General features: G+C 39.3%; 1 pseudogene; it reads left to right on the top strand.

The window, feature by feature from the left end:
- The first annotated feature begins 1,881 nt into the window (after window positions 1-1,881).
- LOC131401860 (charged multivesicular body protein 3-like) lies at window positions 1,882-12,156 on the top strand (annotated as a pseudogene).
- Window positions 12,157-21,130: the final 8,974 nt, after the last annotated feature.

The following is a 21,130-nucleotide window of genomic DNA, read 5'->3' as shown; positions in this document are numbered from 1 at the left end:
AAATAAGTCATTAGTTACTTGCAGTTGCTTGACTCTGAGTTTAACGAGTTGTTTTGAAACTATAGTAATATTTTGTATGATTAAATTTGCCCAATTCTTTGATTTTTTGAGTGTAGACAAAAGACTAAAATAGAAATATAGAATAAGGAAATGGGAAAATTTTATCAACTAATACTATTCTTTGGCTCGCCTTCTACTTCTCCCCCAAAGAAAATGTCCTTGACATTGTCCCAAATCACAAGTCAAAAATATAACTATGATTTCTGATCAAGAATCACTCATATAAATATATTAAGACCAAGTCACAAATGAAGCTTTCTTGAGTCCTAAAGCACCAAATTCATTTTTGAAAAAGGCTAAGAGAGCTTTACTATTCTAAGACTGATTTACAACATTTTTTTCTTCTAAGCTTGAATTTCCAATGACTTATTTAGATGTAAGCACTGACAGCTGTAATCATGTTTTAACTCTTGCTTTGTATCCTTAGTTATAATGTTGTTCAATTAATATTCAGAATAATGGAAGTGATGTGCCGTTTTGAAAAAGACTTGAATACAGTCCAATGCTTTGGGAAACTGACTCTCGAGAGGATTAATCAGCATTTAAAACTTGCATTAATAAAAATCTGATCTTCTGCCATGCGGCACGCATAATACTTTTCGTTTTTAAATATTTTAGTTTAATAATACAGCATCCTTTGTCCTGATTTTTAAAGGGATTTTAAAATTGAGCTCCTTCACATCAATTCTGCCTTGACCCTTGTACATAATTGGACACTTGCAATTTAAAAATATAAGGATGCTCTTTTGGATGGTGCACTAAACTGTACTTCCATTATTAAAGGGCAATAGTGGACTACAGCTTAGTACTTAACATTTCAGTTTTTTCCCCAAATTTATATCCAAAGAGTTTTCAATCTTTCTTCAAAGCTCAATTATCCAAACCCAGTCCTCAAAAGAAAAAGAGCTAAAAACTATGTTCAAATAATGAAAAATGATCAATAGTAATAAATCTTTTTGCCATAAATGCTATCTATCAAGCAATATTGATAATAACTGGTCTCTTTTTATTTGTTTTTTAAATAAGTGTAAATAACACTAAGTTATTTACATGCAAACAAGGATTTTGGTTATAAATTTAAAATAAAATGACATGGAAAATGAACTGGAAAACAGTGGACTGAGGGCTCTGTTCGGCTTATAGCTAAATGGGAATGAAATTTTAGAAACAAGGAAGAAAGATGATTGTGAAAGCAGAATGAAAAAAAAATGCTGTTTTATCCTAGTAGCATAATTGGTTGCTTTATGACCGGAAATAAAGTCAAGTGCGCACGTGCTTCTGTCGGTTTTCTCTCTCCTTAGACGGGCAGCTTGCTCTCTGGCCGGGGGCTAACTGCTTTTCCTCTACTGAGACCCAGTCCGACACTGCTGACCATAAGGAGAGAGAAAGGTCTCCTTCCTGGGGCTACAGTGGCCTGGAAGGATTTCTATTTCCTCTTGTGTGATTTTAGAAGTGTCTCTTAGTTCCCATGATAGAGCAGTAGACACTGCAGAGCAAATTCTTATCACTGCTGGGCTTTGTTAGGATTTTGTAGCACAGCAAATGGTCAATAAATGTTTATTGAAAGAATCCCTTTAAAAGCCCTAATGAAGTGCCTGCCCGCCTGCCATGGCTGTAGTGGTTTCCGCTCAGGAGCTTGGCTCACCTGGCCCTCTTTTGCAGCAGACGGGTCCCTGCTTCTCTTTGAGGAGGAGCCTCTTTCAGTCTCCTTGCAGTCCCATGACTGCTCGGAGATGGAGAGAGAGAGGGAAATGCAAAGACCGCGACTGAGGCCCTCGGAGGGCTGGGGCGTGGCTGCGCTGCTGAAGGGATGTTAAGGTAATGAGGTACCGCGGGGGCAAATGGACCGGATGTCGGCTTCTGACCAGGGCGCTGAACACGGACGGGACAGAGAGGCAAGAGAACAAAAGCATTTAGTGTTTCGGATACGACTGGACGGTGAAGCGTTTGCATCATACGTAAAACTAAGGGCATGTTACGTTAATAGGGAGGTTAAAAACAAAGCCCGAGAAACAGTGAAGCCTCGGGGAAGCATTGGTGGCGAATGCAATTTTACCCACAAACTGAGTACATTTGTGGAGGTGATTGGGAGTGGGTTTGAATGCAGAGAGACTGAGGGCCGCAGCTCCTGTATTTCTAAGAGGAGTCTGTGTTTAAAAAATCTCTTTCTGGGCCGGCACTGTGGCTTAGCGGTTAAGTGCGCGCGCTCCACTGTTGGCGGCCGAGGTTCCACCCCGGGGGCGCACCGACACACCGCTTCTCCAGCCATGCTGAGGCGGCGTCCCACATACAGCAACTAGAAGGATGTGCAGCTATGACATACAACTACCTACTGGGGGGGGGCGGGGGGGGGATTGGCAATAGATGTTACCTCAGAGCCAGTCTTCCTCAGCAAAAAAAACAGGAGGATTAGCATGGATGTTAGCTCAGGGCTGATCTCCCTCACAAAAAAAAAGCCAAAAAAGTCTCTTTCTCAGATCACTGAAAAGGTTTTAGTTTGTGAGTTGGTTTGTTTTCCTTGCTCTGTAATGCTTTGTCTCCATGCATGGCTGTCAGAGAGGTAGACGGCAGAGCAGGACCCTGGGCCCCAGAGGGTACCCTGCCCTCTCCTAGGCGAAATGGAGCAATGAGGGCCTGCTCCCTGGATATACTGTCCCAGGATTCTGGCATTTCGGGAACTTGTTTGTTTAGCTTCCTGGGGGAAGATTGCACCACCCCTGTTTTGGGAGCAAATTATGAACATTTTGATGGGCTCAAGGCCCGCTCTGCTCTTAGCCCAGTATACTCGTTCTAAAACTTAGACAAGATTAGGCCAGTCCCTTGCTTTAAAATATAAACAGTTTCCTCTAGCCTATTAAAAGAAATCCCAAAGCTTTAGCATTACCAACCGTGCCTTCACTATCTGACCCCAGACCACTCCTCAGGCAGCATCTTCTCCTTTTCTTCCACTAACCCCAGACACCTTGCACTCAAGTCAGAGTAGCTCAGACATCACTCCTTAAACATAAGTGCTTTTCCTGACTCTGTGCCTTTGCTCAAGGAACACCCCCTCCTTTGCCCTTTGCCTGCATGGAGAGCTCCTACTCATCCTTCAGTGCCCAGCTCACATGCCACCTTCTCTCTATGGCTTTTCCTAAACTCCCCTGATGCTCTCTCCTCCTTTCAGCTCCTCTGCCCTATGCCCACTCAAGAAGAATTAATCGCTCGTATAGCTGTACTCCCCTACTATAGCATTTATCACTTATGCTATAGGTATTTTTTGCTGTTGTTTCTCCCATAAACTTGTGTGTTATGTAAGAGTTGGAATACTATCTCCAAAGTTCTTATTTCATAAATATTTGTTGAAGTGACTTTGCCCTCCAATAAGCACTAAGTCAAATTTCAACTATCTTAGAACTAAAAGAATATCAAAGAGTTTATAGTCAAAAGTTGGTTTGTTTTCCTTGAGTCTGTCAAATATAATAATATATAAATTAAGAGCTTAGACCCACTCTTGAAATTTAAGAACTTTCTTCCGAGAGATAGATATTCCTCTTTTTTCTACAGTAGACTATAAGATGCAGTGATACATCTGATAATCACAGAAATGTCTATTTTTTTGTGATCTCAGAAAAACTTAGAGTGTAAGTAGATTGATTTCTTGGTTTAGACTGTATTTCTAGTAAAATTCCCTACCTCCAACGAGAATGGCACTTAAATATGGATCTCTGAAAAGTATTTGATCAGATTCAATGTGAGCATACATAGATTGCATTGAAGGAATGATAAAAATATAGTTTTCTGTACTATGATGTGGATAGGGAAAGCAGTAATTACTCATATCTGTGGTGGTGCCTGTGGCACACCCTCCAAAGTCACAATATTTTCTAGACAAACAGATCTCAAGCCTAGTTGCCCATAAGAATCATCTAGAACAGGAGGTGGGAAACTACAGCCCACAGGCTAAATCCAGCATGCTGCCTGTTTTTGTATTAATGCAGTTCTGTTGGAACCCAGCTGCGCCCTCTTGTTCTCATATTGTCTGTGGCTGCTTTTAGGCTACAGTGATGGGGGAATAGTTGCAACAGAAACTATATGACCCACAAAATTGAAAATATTTACTATCCAGTTCTTTATAGGAAACATTTGCCGACTCTTGACCTAGAAGTTTCATTTTTTGTTTTGTTTTTTTAAATAATACGGACGCCTGAGCCCTATCTTAGATCTGTTAGTAATTAGAGGAATAAATCCTGGTCATTTGTATTTTTAAGAAGCTGCACATGTGATTCTGATTACAGACTCTTAATTTTTGTTTTTCAAGAGGTTATCCATAAATTGTGCCAAGCAAATTCTCACAGCACGAGGGATGTCCCTCTAAGACAAGCATCATATTTTACTTATCTTTGTGTCCATAACACAAGTAGATGCTAATAATGCTTTGCTAAGTGAATGAGTGAATGGACAAGGTGAGGAGTCTTAGATTGCAGATGCAACTGGAACCCACTAAAAATCACAATAAATTGCAAGTACCCTCTCAGGCCCTGGACACGTGCCCTGTTACTTTCTATTGAGATTTCTTTCTTTCTCCCAACTTCAACCTAACCCAGAGAAACACAAATGCTACTGATTCTCTGTGGATCTGAGATTTTCAAAAATTTTCAAGAGTGTCAAATGATGCATGCCTTGGTCTGCATAAACATGGTCATCTTCTCATTGCTTGGGATATGCAGGAAAAAAAAATTTAACTCATCATGAAAAATGGTGCAGATGGTATATTTGGCATCCCCAGCCTGCATAGATCAGAGATGCATTTATTTACATGACTTTGTTTGCGTTGTGACCATTTATCTGGGCCCTTGCTCACATTTAACCTTTCAAGGGGCTGGGAGGGAGTGAACCATTTTGCCCTTGGGATTGGATGGAGCAAGCCCCCTGTAGGGACGATGTTTGCATTTCTTCCTACCTGCAAAACACTCATTTCTTACAGCATCAGAAAACATTTGGTTATGTTATCTCGTGGGTCCAGGAGGAGTGTGGAGTGTGCCAAATTTAAGAGCCATTGCCAAATGCCATGGTTCGCATTATGTACACAGCATGCCAGTGGAACTGGCACTAACTAGTTGTAGATTCAAGCTCTCGCCTCTGAGGCAAAGGATCCCTGTTAGTCATTTCCAACTGGGATTGTGCCCTTTGCCTTTGGTTATGAGATATCTTTGTGTCTGTGCACAAACCACGGCCTGCAAGCACACATGATTGACCACTGTGACTGACCTCTTCTGGGCTGGGACAGGGAGCCCCCAAAATAGCACCAAAATGGTCTCAGACCCCATGTGTGACTTGGAGATGCTGAAAAACCTTGGTGGTGCTTGGCGCCTTAGAAAGGGCCTTGGAGATCTTGGTTCTAGACCTGGGAATACCACTTGCTGGGGCTAGTCACTGGAGCTCTCATCTGTAAAATGGGAACAAGTTACTTTCTCTGAGCTTTGGTTTCCTCGTCTTTCAACAGGGATAATCGGAGTTGTTATGACAGCCAAGCCAATCCATATAAAGCGTTTCGCACAGTAACTGGCACCAAGTAAGTTCGCCATAAAAGTTTTTATTATTACTATTATCAATATAATTAATATTGATACGCACATATTGCTTAATGTACATGGTAGCCGTGAAGATGAAATGAAATAACTGATGTTAAAGTGCTCTACGAATATGCAGAACTTGGCAGATGTGAGGAATGATTGTTTTGGAGGGAAGAAAGGGTAATGCCTATAGAACCTATCTGTCAAGGCTCATTTCAACATGAGCCAACATTAGGCCAAGAGTTCCTAATATTTTTGAAATAAGAAGCTACTGTTCGTTTTTCTAAACCCTTGAGAGACCAATGGCCTATCCGTTGGTAAGCAGTTGTTCTGATGTGCTGTATAACAGTAAGGAGGTAGCTGATGTATTGGTGGGAATATTCTCGCGGAGAACGAGGGTGGGGCCCAGAGGCTGCCTGGTCTGCGCTTCTTGCTGCATATTGAAGCAGTTACTGAGGGAATGTGAGAGGAGTTCTACCAGAGGAAGAGTGTGAGATGGCAGCAAACATCTACCTGGAGGAGCGTCGGGACAGAGAAATGATTCTCTGGTTTGTCTGGAAATGTGTTACCTCAGTTTGCCTGTGAGCCTAATGGTTTCGTTCAACAGGCATTTATTGCTTTCCCACTGTACCTAGACCAGTGTAAAGGGGCTATGCTTTGAGAGGCTGGGTGAAGGTATCTTCTTCCTGGTTGTAACAGGAAAAGATAGAAGGAATCAAGGCTGCTCTTGAAAATAATAGGAAGGTGTAGATACATTAAAGTCCATTGTTTTTTATAAGCACATCGCAATGTTGCTTCACAAGGATAGATTATCGCACAGTGTTCTCTACCAGGTTCTCATAAGGAGTCTTAAATGCAATTGGAAGAAATCCTGGATACTCAAAATGACAGCCACTAGTCATGACAATGGTGTCTCAGAAACTGTGGTATCCCATGCCTCACAGTTGGGGTGCCCGTGGGTGCCCTGCAAGGCGTTGTCCATACCACTCTGAAACCCTCACCTGGGTCAAGCAATTCAGTAAGAAGTCAGGTCAGTCATCAGTAACTAGCATGTTCCCATATACCTCACCTGCCTAGCAAAGTTCTAGGCACACAATAAGTATCAATAAAAACTTAAGACTGATATAATAGTAATGTACAATATTTGTTAAACACATACTAGATGCCAGGCCCTTTTAGAAGTGCTTTGTATGTGTTGTTAAGATTAGCCTAAGGAGATAGTTAGCATTTTTATCACCATTTTTAGAGGTGAAGAAATATAGCCTTTGAGAATGTAGGTAACTTGTTCAAGGTCACACAGGTAGGAGTGGTGGAGGTGGGGTTCCACCCAGGCGGACAGATTCCGAGCTCATCAAACCGTGTGCAAGCACTACAGACTCGATTTAGAAGTACCATGTATCTTTAAAGAGAAACAACACATAAATTAGGGGGCTGTCCACTAAAGATGTTTCTTTAAGTGATTGCATTTTAATTCATGGCTCAACATTTAGCTTTTGTATGGGTATAACTTTAGTAAAAATTATGCAAAACAAGTAGATTATAGCATGTAGAGCAAGCACTTGGTGATTGGTCTGAGGCCATGGAAGGAAGGAAGGAAATAAAGAAGGAAGGGGAGAGAGAGGGAGAAAGAAGGAAACACATGAAACTGATCTGGTGGTATAGATAGAAACAGTGAGTGAGTGTGTGTTCTCTATGGAGGCAGCAAGGAAAAGAATGAAAGCATCCCTCCACTTTAAGATCTCATATTTCATGCTTCCTGCTCCTTTATAGTGTGCTCTTCTCAGAGAAGTGTCTAACAGTGACCCATTACATTATAACTACCATATCCTGAGCATAGTTTTATATCCTTCAATGCAGGGGCAAGAGGGTCCACAGAATTACAGAATTTATGGCAGTGTTCACCTGTGAGCAATTCCGCTCCAGACACCAGAGGGAAAGCTCCAATAGGCAGTTCCCTTAAGCCTGGGAGAAGGAGTGAATGACAGCCAGACTCTCTCATCATCCAATCAGATCTCAGGGGTTCGGATTTTTCTCAGCTCCTTGCAAGAGAGGGGCCTGGAGATGATGAGGAGTTTGCAGACATCCAGCGGCACCACCTGTACCCACACCAGCCACCACTACTCTGCTTAGCAATGGAGGTGGAAGACCACACCAAGATGGAGAACCCCTCCTAAAGCTGAGCCTATTAAGCTCTGCCTGCAAGGTAGACCACACAGGAGGAGGCAAGGCTGCTACTGTGCCAGAGAGGCTGGTTGTGGATGTGTTACACAGAGCTGGGAGGCCAAGGAGCAGCGATTTACAGTGGACCAGGTAGCCAGCTCTTGGATAGCACTTTGCAGAGGGATCAGATGGTCTCCAACATCTAGGAGGGTTGCAAGAGAGATGAAAGGGGAGATTTCAGCCTGAGAGAAAGAAGCGTAGCACACACGGAGAAGAGAAAGAAATGGAAGGCACCCAAGGAGACATGCTTGTCTTGTGAAAAGGTTTTTAGCTGTTCCAGTGGAGAGGGAGGTATGCGTGGTGGGCAGAAGGAGCACATGTAGTCTATTCTAAAGTTCCTGGGCGATGTGAGGTGCCAGGGTTGTAAAGTTAGGCTCAATAGAGCAAAAGAACTCCGCTAAAGTGCTTTGAAAAATAAGAGAAAGTATTATTAACTTCCCAAGTGCTGGCAGGAGTAGTGGTGGATGATACAACTTGCTAAGTCTTTTTCATAGTTAATTTCTGCCACTGGGTAATTAACTTAAAGAAATGGACATCTGCTGTGTGTTTTTGTCCATTTTGACTTTGTAATACCATTTTTTCAGAGGTGCTGTGGACTGAATCGTTACCCCCAAATTCATATGTTCAAGCCCTAACCCTCAAGATGACTGTATTTGGAGTAAGGAAGTAATTAAGGTTATACAAGGTTGTAACGGTGGGGTCCTGCTCTAAGAGGTTAGTGTCCTAATAAGAAGAGACACCAGAGAGCTCCTTCTCTCTCTCCATCATGTGAGGAGCACAGCAAGAAGGCGGCCATCTGCAAGCCAAGAAAGAGCTCTCAGTAGAAACACAATTGGCTGGCACCTTGATCTTGGACCACCCAGCCTCCAGAACTATGAGAAAATAAATCCTATTGTTTAAGCTACACAGTTGTGGTATTTGTTATGGTAGCCTGAGCAGACTAAGAAAGGGGGGAAAATGAAATGCTTTATTTATCTGCAAGCCCCATCTCCTGTAACCTGTGCTCAGAGAAGACTGCAAAGCCAGAGGCTGTTCATAAAACTTTGGCTGTCTGTATGGGGCCGAGGAGTTACCCCCATATGGTCCATCTGAGCCCCAGGGTTTGCATTTGGGGGACCAACATTTATTTCGAAAAGTCTATAAACATTTTTGAAGATGAAAGGTGCTGTATGGAAAGTAGCACTGTTAAAGCAGAGAGTGAATATAAGATGAGAGAAGAAACTCGAGAATGAAAAAAATGCTCATATTGGCCTAGAGAGAGTAGAATGCTTAGACCAACTTTAGTACTGAATATTTCCTTTAAAAAAAAATCACCTCTCCTAAAGCCAACTCCAAGTGGAGACATAAAAACCCAAACACTAGAATCAGGGGAATTTTTCCAGTGAGGGAGAACATTTTGGTAATATTAGTAATTTAGTTTTCTCATAAGGAAATAAAAAGGAAATTCATTCAATGATTTGTTAGAAATAGTTACAAAAATGTACAGTCTCAGAGATTGGTGGGGACTCTAGTCCTGTTGGAGGCAGCAATTCTCTGGTCTCCTAGAGGAGATGAATTACAATATTTTATTTGTGTTTGAGGTGGAAGAGAGGAATAGGAAACTCTCTAGCTCCTGTCCCCTTGGCCTGGAAAATGTACAGACTTATGTGGAATATATTTCTTGCTTTCTTGCCTTATTGATTTTCTGTTTTCTTTTTTTCCCCGTTGTTTATATTCACTTGAATTTTTTTTCCATCTTTATTGAGATATAATTGACATATGACATTGTGTAAGTTCAAGGTGTACTATGTGATGATTTGATTTGATATATGTATATATTGCAAAATGATTGCAACAATAAGGTTAGTTAATACATCCATCACCTCACATAGTTAATTATTTTTTTGTGGTGAGAACTTTAATGATCTATTCTCTTAGCAACTTTCAAGTATACGATACAGTATTGTTAACTATTGTCACCATACTGTACATTAGATCCTCAGAAATCATTCATCTCAAAACTGGAAGTTTGTACCCTTTGACTGCCTTCACCCTCCCCCCTGTCCCACCCCTGCAACCACCAATCTACTGTCTGTTTCTACGAGTTCGGTTTTTTTAGATTCCACGTGTAAGTGAGATCATACAGTATTTGTCTTTCTCTGATGTATTTCAGTTAGCATAATGTCCTCAAGGTTTATCCATGTTGTTGCAAATGGCAGAATTTCCTTCTTTTTTATGGCTGAATAATATTTCATTTATCTATCTATCTATCTATCTGTCCATCTATCTCACGTTTTCTTCATCCATTCATCTGTCAGTGGACACACAGGTGGTTTTCATGCCTTGGCTAAAATGAACACGAGGGTGCAGATATCTCTTCAAGATAGTGATTTCGTTTCCTTTGGATATATACCAAGAAGTAGAATTTCTAGATCGTATGGTAGTTTATTTTTAATTTTTGACGAACCTGTGTACCATAGGTTTTGTTTTCCATAGTGGCGATACCAATTTATATTCCCACATCTTCGCCAGCACTTATCTGTTGTCTTTTTGATAATAGCCATTCTAACAGGTGTGATGTAATATCTCATTGTGGTTTTGGTTTGCATCTCCCAGATGATTAGTGATGTGATGAAAGTAATAGACCTTTCCATGTACAAATGTTGGCCATTTGTATATCTTCTTTGGGAAAATGTCTATTTGGGTCCTTTGGCCATTTTTGATTGGGTTATTTGGTTTTTGTTTTTTTGTTTTTGCTGTTGAGTTGTATGAGTTCTTTATATATTCTGGACATTAACCCCTTATCAGATATATGGTTTGCAAATATTTTCTCTCATTCCATAAGTTTTTTCATTTTTTTAAAAATTTTGTTTGCTGTGCAGAAGTTTTTTAGTTTGATGTAGTCCCAGTTGTTTATTTTTGCTTTCGTTGCTTGTGCTTTTGTTGTCAACTCATTGCTAAGAGCACTGTCAAGGAGCTTACCCCCTATGTTTCTTCTAGGACTTTTACAACTTCAGGTCTTACATTTAAGTCTTAAACCATTTTGAGTTAATTTTTGTAAGTAGTGTAAGATACGGGTCCAGTTTCATTCTTTTGCATGTGAATATCCAGTTTTCCCAAGACCATAATTGAAGAGATTGTCTTTGCCCTATTGTGTCCCTTGTCAAATATTAGTTGATTGTATACGCATAGGTTTATTTCTGGATTCTCAATTCTGTTCCATTGGTCTATGTGTCTGTTTTTATGCCAGTACCGTACTGTTTTGATTACTATAGCTTTGCAATACAATTTGAAATCAGGAAGTGTGATGCATCCAGCTTTGTTCTTCTTTCTCAGGATTGCTTTGGTTATTCAGGGTCTTTTGTGGTTCCATACAAATTTTAAGATTTTCTTTTTTATTTCTGTAAATAATGCCATTGGAATCTTGATAGGGATTACATTAAATCTGTAGATCACTTTGAGTAGTATGGACATTTTAACAATATCTGTTCTTCCAATTCGTGAACATGGAATATCTTTTCATTTATTTGTGTCTTCTTCAATTTCTTTCATCAGTGTTTTGTATTTTTCAGTGTACTTATCTTTTACCTCCTTGGTTAAATTTATTCCTAAGTATTCTCATTCTTTTTGATGCTATTGTAAATGGGTGTGTTTTATTTCTTTAAAAGAAATAAAAACTATTTCTTTAGTTCTTTGTTAGGGTATAGAAATGCAACTGATTTTTGTATGCTGATTTTGTTGATTAAGGCAGGAAATGAGAGTTGTTGGCAGGCAAATAAGAGATATTCAAAGAGAAGAAGAAAATGTGAAACTCTCTGTGAGAGATGCTGCCAAGAAGGGCCAGAAGGATATTTGTGTGTTCTGGCCAAGGAGATGATCAGGTCAAGGAAGACTGTGAGCAAGCTGTATGCATTCAAAGCTCCCATGAACTCGTTGCTCATGGGGATGAAGAACCAGCTGATGTTTCCCCGTGGCTGATTCCCTGCAGAAAAGCACAGAAGTGATGAAGGCCCTTCAGAGTCTTGTGAAGGTCCCATAAATCCAGGCCCTCATGTGGGAATTAAAGAGATGGTGAAGTCTGGGATCATGGAAGAGATATTAGAGGACACTTTTGAAAGCATAGGTGATCAGGAAGATATGGAAGAAGCAGCAGAAATGGAAATTGATAAAATTCTTTGAAATTACAGCAGGGGCCTTGGGCAAAGCACCTAGTAATGTGACTGACATACTTCCAGAGACTGAACTTCCAGGAGCGATGGCTGCTTCAGACGATGAGGAGTAGGAAGAGGCCCTGGAGACTATGCCATATTCCACAGTTAGGAGCTGCCCAGCTAGGCCCTAAGGCTCTTCTTGTAGCCTGAGGTATACAGACCTCAGGGTATACACACTCCTCTGATGGAACCACCATTTAATGTATCGCTTACATTACACCTCTATGATGAGGTATTGCATTCTGGAGGAGGTTCTTTGCTAATATCTCTTCACTCTCTGTGGAGGTTTTGGGATCTCAATGGGATTATTCTTATAAGAAGTGGTGTAATAAATGCATCATTTTCAGGAATATAAACAGAAGTATCTTTTTTGCGTGTGTGTGAGGAAGATCAGCCCTGAGCTAACATCCGATGCCAATCCTCCTCTTATTTTGCTGAGGAAGATTGGCCCTGGGCTAACATCCATGCCCATCTTCCTCTACTTTATATGGGACATCGCCACAGCATGGCTTGACAAGCAGTGCATCGATGCACACCCAGGATCCAAACCTGAGAACCCCAGGCTGCCGAAGCAGAGTGTGCGCGTTTAACCGCTGCGCCACCGGGCTGGCCCCAACAGAAGTATCTTCTTAGAGGGAGAGCAAAGAAATCTGTTTTGTCTCAAAGCACTTCTGAGAATAGAGTTGATTGCTTGAATGTTGAGGACTTGTACATTTTTTTATCTATAAAACATTATATAAATAGATTTTAATAAATTTTTGCTTTAATGCTTGGAAAAAAAGTTTTAGAGTTTTGTCTATATAGGATCATGTCATCTGCAAATAGAGACAATTTTGCTTCTTCGTTTCTGATCTGGATGCTTTTTATTTCTTTTTTCTTGCCTGATTGTGCTGGCTAGGACTTCCAATACTATGTTAAATAAGAATGGTGAGAGTGGCCACATTGGTCTTGTTCCTGATCTTAGAGGCAAAGCTTTCAACCTTTCACCATTGAGTAGGATGACAGCTGTGGTCTTGTCATTTATGGCCTTTATTATGTTGAGGTATGTTCCTTCTATACCCAATTTGTTGAGAGTTTTTATCATGAAAAGATGTTGAATTTTTTTAAATGCTTTTTGCCACCTATTGAAATGATCATATGATTTCTATCTTTCACTCTATTAATGTGATATATCTTATTTATTGATTTGCATATGTTGAACCATCCTTACGTCCCAGGGATGAATCCTGGTTGATCATGGTGTGTGATCCTTTTAATATGCTGTTGAATTCAGTTTGCTAGTATTTTGTTGAGAATTTTGCATCTGTATTTATCAGGAATATTGGCCTATAGTTTTTTTCTTGTAGTGTCCTTATCTGGCTTTGGTATCAAGATAATGCTAGCATCATAGAATGAGTTTGGATGTGTTCCCTCCTCTTCAATTTTTTGGGAGAGTTTGAGAAGAATTGTCATTAATTCTTCTTTAAATGTTTGGTAGGATTCACTGATGAAATAATCTGGTCCTGGGCTTTTCTATGGAGATTTTTGATTAGTGATTCAATTTCTTTACTCGTTATTGGTCTATTCAGATTTTCCATTTCTTTATGATTCAGTCTCAGAAGGTTGTATGTTTATAGTAATTTATCTATTTCTTCTAAGCCATCCAATTTGCGGTGTATAATTGTTCATAGTAGTCTCTTATGATCCTTTGTATTTCTGTGGTATTAGTTGTAATGTCTCCTCTTTCATTTATAATTGTATTTCTTTTATAATTTTATTCGAATCCTTTCTTTTTCTTGATTAGTCTAAGTAAAGATTTGTCAATTTTGTTTATCTTTTCAAGGAACTAACTCTCATTTGTGTTGTTGATCTTTTCTATTGTTTTCCTGTTCGCTATTTCATTTATTTATGCTCTAATATTTATTATTTTCTTCCTTGTGCTAATTTTGGGCTTAGTTTCTTTTTCTTTTTCTAGTTCCTTGAGGTGTAATGTTAGGTTGTTTGAGATCTCTTTTTTCTTTTTTCTTAATGTTATATGTGTTTATAGCTATAAACTCACTTCTTAGAACTACTTTTGCTGCATCTTATAAGTTTGGTATGTTGTGTTTCCATCTTCATTTCTCTCAAGATATTTTTTGATTTCCCTGTTGATTTCTTCTTTGACCCCTCGGTCGTTCAAGAGTGTGTTGTTCAATTACCACGTTTTTGTGAATTTTCAAGCTTTCCTCCTGTTGTTGATTTCTAATTTCATACGATTATAGTTGGAAAAGATACTTGATATAATTTCTATATCCTTGAATTTATTGAGATTTGTTTTGTGGCCTAACATATGATATGTCCTAGAAAATGTTCTGTGTGCACTTGTGGATATTAAAGTCCCCAACTATTATTGTATTGCTGTGTATTTCTCCTTTTAGTTATGTTAGTATTTGCTTTATATATTTAGGTGCTCCAATGTTGGCTGTATAAATATTGTTATATCTTCTTGATGAATTGATCTTTTTATCACTATATAATGAACGTCTTTGTCTCTTATAACCATTTTTAGCTTAAAGTATATTTTATCTGACATAAGTATAGCTACTCCTGCTTTCTTTTGGTTATCATTTGCTTGAAATATCTTTTTCCATCCCTTCATTGTCAGTCTATGTGTGTCCTTAAATCTAAAGTGAATTTCTTGTGTGAAGCATATTGTTGGATCTTGTTTTTTATCCATTCAGCTGTTCTGTGTCTTTTGAATGGAGAATTTAATCCATTTACATTTAAAGTAATTATTGACAGGTAAGGACTTACTATTGCCATTTGCTAATTTTTTTCTGGCTGTGTTTTAAGTCCTTTGTTCCTTGCTTCCTCTCTTGCTGTCTTCCCTTGTGGTTTGATGACTTTTTGTGGTGGTATGCGTAGACTCTTTTATCATATTCTTTGGTGTATCTACTACATGTTTTTCCTTTGTAGTTACCATGAGGCTTACATAAAACATTTATAGTTACAACATCCATTTTAAGCTGCTAACAACTTACCTTTGATAGTTTATAGAAACTATACTTTTAGTTCTCTCCCCTCACATCTTAGATTATTGATGTTATACTTTACATCTTTTTTATATTGTGTATCCAATAGCAAATTCCAAGGACGTGCTTCAGCCTCCCCTCCAGATTCTGGGATTTTTGTAATGGGGTCTTGTCTATGGATAGTTGCTAGTTGGTCTCGTGAGAGGGACTGAAGTTGGGAATGATCTGTGTCACCATCTTGATGACATCACCTCCAAGTTTCTGTTTTTATTTTCTGCCTTCTTCCACTTGTTGTCTTTCTTTGCTCTTTGCCTCCTCTTACAAAGTGAGATTTAAATTATTTTTAATAAAGGGCCATAAGAAGAAACCATTTCAGTCCCCCTTTTCTCAGTGCTTGTGATATGTTTGCACTAATTAGAGTCATTTGTGGTGAAGAAAAAAAAGAGATGTAGTAGGGCTGAGTAGAATCACAAGTGAAGCATGTGGATTCATGTAGGTAAGTCAATATGTGGTGGTGAGATTGGAATTTAGAGCATCAGGAATGAATTTAGCCATATGCTAGCTCCAGGCTAGCTAGAGTGGTCAATCCAACCTAAAGCCCCTTCTTCTAGGCTGCTTAGTTAGGTCACAAAGGACTGTGAGTGATGGTGGGTATTTATGACCACATTGAATTCAATATTTATTAAATTTGTCTTGAAGAGAAGATAAATGCTAAGCCAAGGAGAGGCAGAAGAGGTCATAAGCATCATTAAAGGAAAATGAAACAGAGCAAAACCCAAAAGACAAATGCTGGAAAAGGAACCATTTCTTCTTTTAGCACAGAGTAAGCCCTCAATTAAAAGGAGCATATGGTTATTGTGTGGTAGGTACTGAGTGAGGCATTTTAGATCACTTTATTTTGGACAGCAGCGCTTTAAGAAAGCTACCGTTCTCATTTTACAGATGAAGCATTTGGAGCTCAGAGAGGTTGAAGACTGTGTCATTGTCACACCTTGTTAAGTAGTGAAGCTGAGATTCAAATACAGATCTCTCTGATGATAAATTCCTCAGGTGTTCATGAACTAAAGAAGGCGATGAATCATCTTGGCTCCATTGGGTTTGCTAGGTGACAAATTCTGAGCAGGATGGAAGGGGGATGTAGTTACTACACTGGGCTCTACCAGGAAGCCAAAAGCCATGGCTTGATTAGTTATTTCTTGCCACTCATCTCCTGGCCACAGTTTCAAGCAAGGGATTTCAATTCCCGTCTGAGGCAGAGGCTGGCAGGAACTTCAGTAAACTTATTGGTGGAACATGGATTAGCTGCTCTACTCTTTGGCAATTTCCTTGAGCCCCTCGTGCTCGCAGAAGGGATGGTCCAGATGCAAAATTGAGTGAATATGAAGGTACAGATTGGACAGAAAATAGACTGAGTCAATAGGGACTTCCTTTGGGTCATTCCATGAGTTGGCTGCTCACTCCTTTTCTTCTTCCCAACAAACTATGATGCACTTAATAAGCTGTACACACTTACTGAGGAAATGTGTCAAGCACAATATGAGGTGCTGGTGATACTAATTGAATTAGATATTCTTTCCTTGTGCCCCTGAGATAAATAGATGGTGAATTTCACTATCAGGGCACTTGCTAGATTGTATATGTATGTTTGTCTCTCCACATTTCTCTGCATGTGCTCCTTGGAGCAAAGAGTCTATGTTATTATTATTTTTTTTGGTCAGGAAGATTAGCCCCGAGCTAACATCTGTTGCCAATCCTCCTCTTTTTGCTGAGGAAGATTGGCCCTGGGCTAACATCTGTGCCCATCTTCCTCTACTTTATATGTGGGACGCCTCCCATAGCATGGCTTGATAAGTGGTGCATACGTCCGCACCCGGGATCCGAACCTGTGAACCCTGGGCAGCTGCAGCAGAGCACGCGAACTTAACCATTACACCACTGGGCTGGCCCCTATGTTATTAATCTTTGTGTTCCTAATGGTTAGCACAGTGATTAAAAATGGTTTCTAGGTAAAGATATTCATTTTTGGATAAAGAAATAAGAGGAAGACTATAATAATGTATTTTTATGTATTATCACAGGGAAACAAATAGACTTGACAACAAATGTGTCTATTAAAGGCACTGTGGTAGAAGTCTACACAAAAGTGTGAAAAAGAAAGGTGATCAGTTCTAAGTAGTGGGTGGTGGCACAAAAAAGAGTGAAGGAGTAGGTGATTTTTGAGATCACTTAAAAAAGATAAATAGATGTTTGTTTGCTAGATAGAGATGGGGAGGAGGTATTAGAAGTATTGCAGGTAGAAAAAAAAGTTGAACAAAGATATGGATCATGGTGGCATGGACTAGCATTGTGAATGACAGAGATGTGAGATGTGAGAAATTTGCTGTGATGAGAACACAAGGAGTGGGCAGAAGTTTGGTAGAGGAAAGTCTAGAGAAGAGAATCTGTATGTCATGCTAAAGAGTTTGAACTTTATCTCAAGATCAATGGAGGTCTATTAGAGGGTTTTAAGCACAAAAGTGATTTAAATAAAATTATTTTTGTTGTTGTTAAGGAAGATCTCAGTTGATGCTTCTGTTTAGGAATGTTTGACAAGGTCAAGATCAGAGTAGAAAAGTGTTTTAGGGAGAGGGAACAGTGGGAAGAATGTGGGAAAGCAAGAGATTAGAAAAAGCTTGATTTACTAAAAGGGAAAAAAGATCAGAGCAGAGAGACCATACCAGGAGTTCCAAAGAGAAAGGGCGAAGGTCGAGCTGCAGCAGGGAGCGTAAAAAAGAGATGGTAGAAGGGACAGATTTGGGGGAGAGGATTTGATCAGTGGAGTTTTGTGCATGTTATTTGGAGGTGCTTATGGAACACCAGATTAAGATGGTCCAGTAGGCAGTGTGCAATTTAGGAGTAAGGTTTGAAATAGAAATAAAAACATTGACGTCAGCAGCATATGGACCAGTAACAGTTCAGGAAGCGACTGAGATTACCTAGGGGCAATCTCATTCAATGTATTGTGAAACACAAACAGTACTATAAGTAAAACACCTGGGTAGAGGGAGGGTGTCAATGTCTAAGAAACAGGCAGGGGAAGAGGAGCCAGAGAAGGAACTGCTGGGTTTTTACGTTTCTGACTGGGAAGGAGAGAAGTAAAGTAGTAAGAAACTACAGGGATTCAAAACCAAAGTGAAGACTTAAAGGAATTTAAAGTTTACAAATCAACAATGAGGGAGAGGTGGAATATACAGCAGAGGTAAATACTGTATCTGAAGAGAGATGATGGAATTGGATAAAGCATAGATGAAAGGGTTGATCTCATACTGAAGGGCAGACGGTTTTCCCCGTGAAACCAGAGAAAAGGGAGTAAAGGAGGGGGTAGGGAGGACTCCAGAACTAGCTATAGATTCAAGGATGGGAATTCCCACCTGTTAACCTTGATTTTCTCAGTGAAGGAGGAGTCAAGTTCATTTGCTAAAAGGGGTAGGGGAGGGTTGATGGTTGGAAAGGAATAAGAAAATTGATAAAGAGGTGGAATAACAACCTTGGGAATTGGGAGAGGTACTTGACCAGGTATAAAGACGTATAATAGAGAACTGCAGGGATTTAATGGAGTCCTGTGTACCGCCTAACTTCCTCGAGGGAAAACATGTTGCCGACACGTCAGACATGTCAGACATATCAGAAAAAGAATAGAAATTTCTAAAGTACATGAAATTGGCTAAATAAATTGTGAAATAGACACCGTATTCTATTTTAAAGAAGTATGAAAATCCACAAAGTTTTTATATCAAAATAAAAGCCAAGCAAACTAAGCATTGGGAGATGTTGGGACTGGAATCACTAGTGTCCAAAGATCAAAGAAGAGAGAAACAGCTAGCATGGACTGTGGATAAAAATCACTGTTGTGGTGCCCCCTAACTAACAGACAAATGAACAAATAAAAAATACCCCAACATGGCTACACTGGTAGCAAGACAGGTTTGCAGTGACACAAATTTGAACAGTTGTGTGAGTGTTTCGCAACTCAGCTATAAGAGCCATGTCAGATGGTACATGGCCAGTCTGACTCGAAGCAGAGGGTGTTGTGTCCTGTGTAGCAGAAGGACAGAGCACAGGCTCCTTCCCTGGAGAAGCAGCTGGGTCCTTAGTGAAAGGCCAGGGTCCAGTTAAGAAGAGCATTGGATCAAAAGCTTTAGCCTCCTTTCCCCAGTAAAACAGACAATGTTCTAGTCTGTCTAATCAAGACAAAAAAGATGTAAATTAAACATCAATCATCAATTTTAAAAACTCTGTGTAATCGAGTAATAGAAATCTACTACCTGGGTATGATTTAGAATTTCTCTCTGAAACCAACAGCCAACATAATATTTAATAAAGTAAAGTAGCAGGAACATTCTTATAAAAGGTAAGAGCAAGATAAAGGTGACATCATAATTATTCACTTTACACTATTCTGAAGTTATAGCCCATAAAAAAGGGTGAAAAAGAGAAATAAGAAATGTAATTATTGGAGAAGAAAGAAAAATTATCATGATTTATAGACAATATGATTTTCTATGTAGAAAACCCATGAGAATAAATTGAAAAATTATTTGAACTAGTTAGGGAGTTTAGAAAAATGATCAGTTACAAAATGAACATAGAAAAAGTTTACCATATGCCAGAACTTATCAATTAAAAAGTATAATAAAAAAGTCCTACCTACCAGAGTAACATAATTTAAAATATCTACTAATAAATTTAATAAAAGTTCTGCAGGAGCTACATGAAAAACAATTGGAAAATTTTACTGAGGGACATAAAAAATCTTATATAAGTTGACACTGCTGCTGTATTCATGAATGGTAAGATATAGCAGTATAAAAATACTGATAGTCCCCAAACAGATGTATTAATTTAATGTGATTTTTATACAAATCCCCAATTGTTTTATGAAACTAGTTAAAATTATTATGACTTTACCTACACACGTAAGCTTATTCTCATAAGAGTCAAAAAACTGAAAAAAAATGAGAGGGAAGTTAATACCACCAGAGAGCTAAAAATTATTATAAATGTACATTTATACATTCATAGATAGAAATAGAACCAGAAATAAACTCTAGTATAATTAAGAACTTAGAATATGGTGAAGTTGAAATTTAAATTGGTGGAAAAAGGAGTGATTGATTATGTGAAGCCGAGATAAATGGTTAACTGTTAAACTCACATCCTCTACTAGACCAGTGTAAGTGCCTGTCTGGATGTCCCAGCTCCACCAACCTCCTGAGCCACTGTTGCACATCTCCTAACAGCCCTGCTCCCTCGGCCTCCAGTGCACAGCCTCCGTTGCTCCTGTTTATACACAGGAGCCATGGAACTTCCAGCACCCAGGTCTGACCTAGGTGAGTCCATGGAGCCCAGACTTCCCTAGCAGCCACCTGGAGTGTTTGGGTAAGACAACTCAGAAGCACAAACCTTGACCATTAAAAGAAAGGAGACAGAGAATCGACAGATCAGTTCCTCTCTCCTCATCCCACCTCTGCTCCACTGCACTCATGCATTGGCTCTGTCAGCTTCTCTGTTGACATCCTGCATGACTGACCAATGGCTGTGTTTTCCTATGAAGCTATGGCCAACCTGGTAACGATGCACCACCTTTGATTTTCTTTCCTCCTGCCCTTCTTCGCTTTCCCTTTCCTCTCACTCTTGATGCCCCTTTGGAGGGATGCCTCTTCTCCAAAACCTTTAACGTGTAAGCTTTTCCTCAGGTTCTGCTTCGCAAGGAACTGGGGCCAAGATACATTCTTTCTTCACACTTCATACTAAAATACATCATAGATGCATTAGAGCATTCCAGTGTAAACACAATACATTAAAAGATGAAAAAGAAAATATTAGTTTGTCTGTCTATAAACACATGTGTTATTGAGGTGTGGAAAATCTTTTTAATGCAAGAATTTGATAGACTTGATAGAATTTTAAAAGTCTGCAGTTTAGAAATATAATAAACAAAATTAAATGACAAATAGCAAACAAGAAAATATTCAAAATGCCTTTGGCAGAAATAGATTAATGTATGTTAATAGATTGGTATAGGTTAATATATAAAGAGCTCTTATAAATCAATAAAAAATATCTCAGTAGAAAA

The sequence above is a fragment of the Diceros bicornis genome, chromosome 4 (assembly GCF_020826845.1).
Source record: "Diceros bicornis minor isolate mBicDic1 chromosome 4, mDicBic1.mat.cur, whole genome shotgun sequence".
In the NCBI taxonomy this organism is placed as follows: Eukaryota; Metazoa; Chordata; class Mammalia; order Perissodactyla; family Rhinocerotidae; genus Diceros; species Diceros bicornis.
The sequence above is the reverse complement of the archived record's forward strand: the minus strand, read 5'-3'. Positions and strand labels throughout refer to the sequence as shown.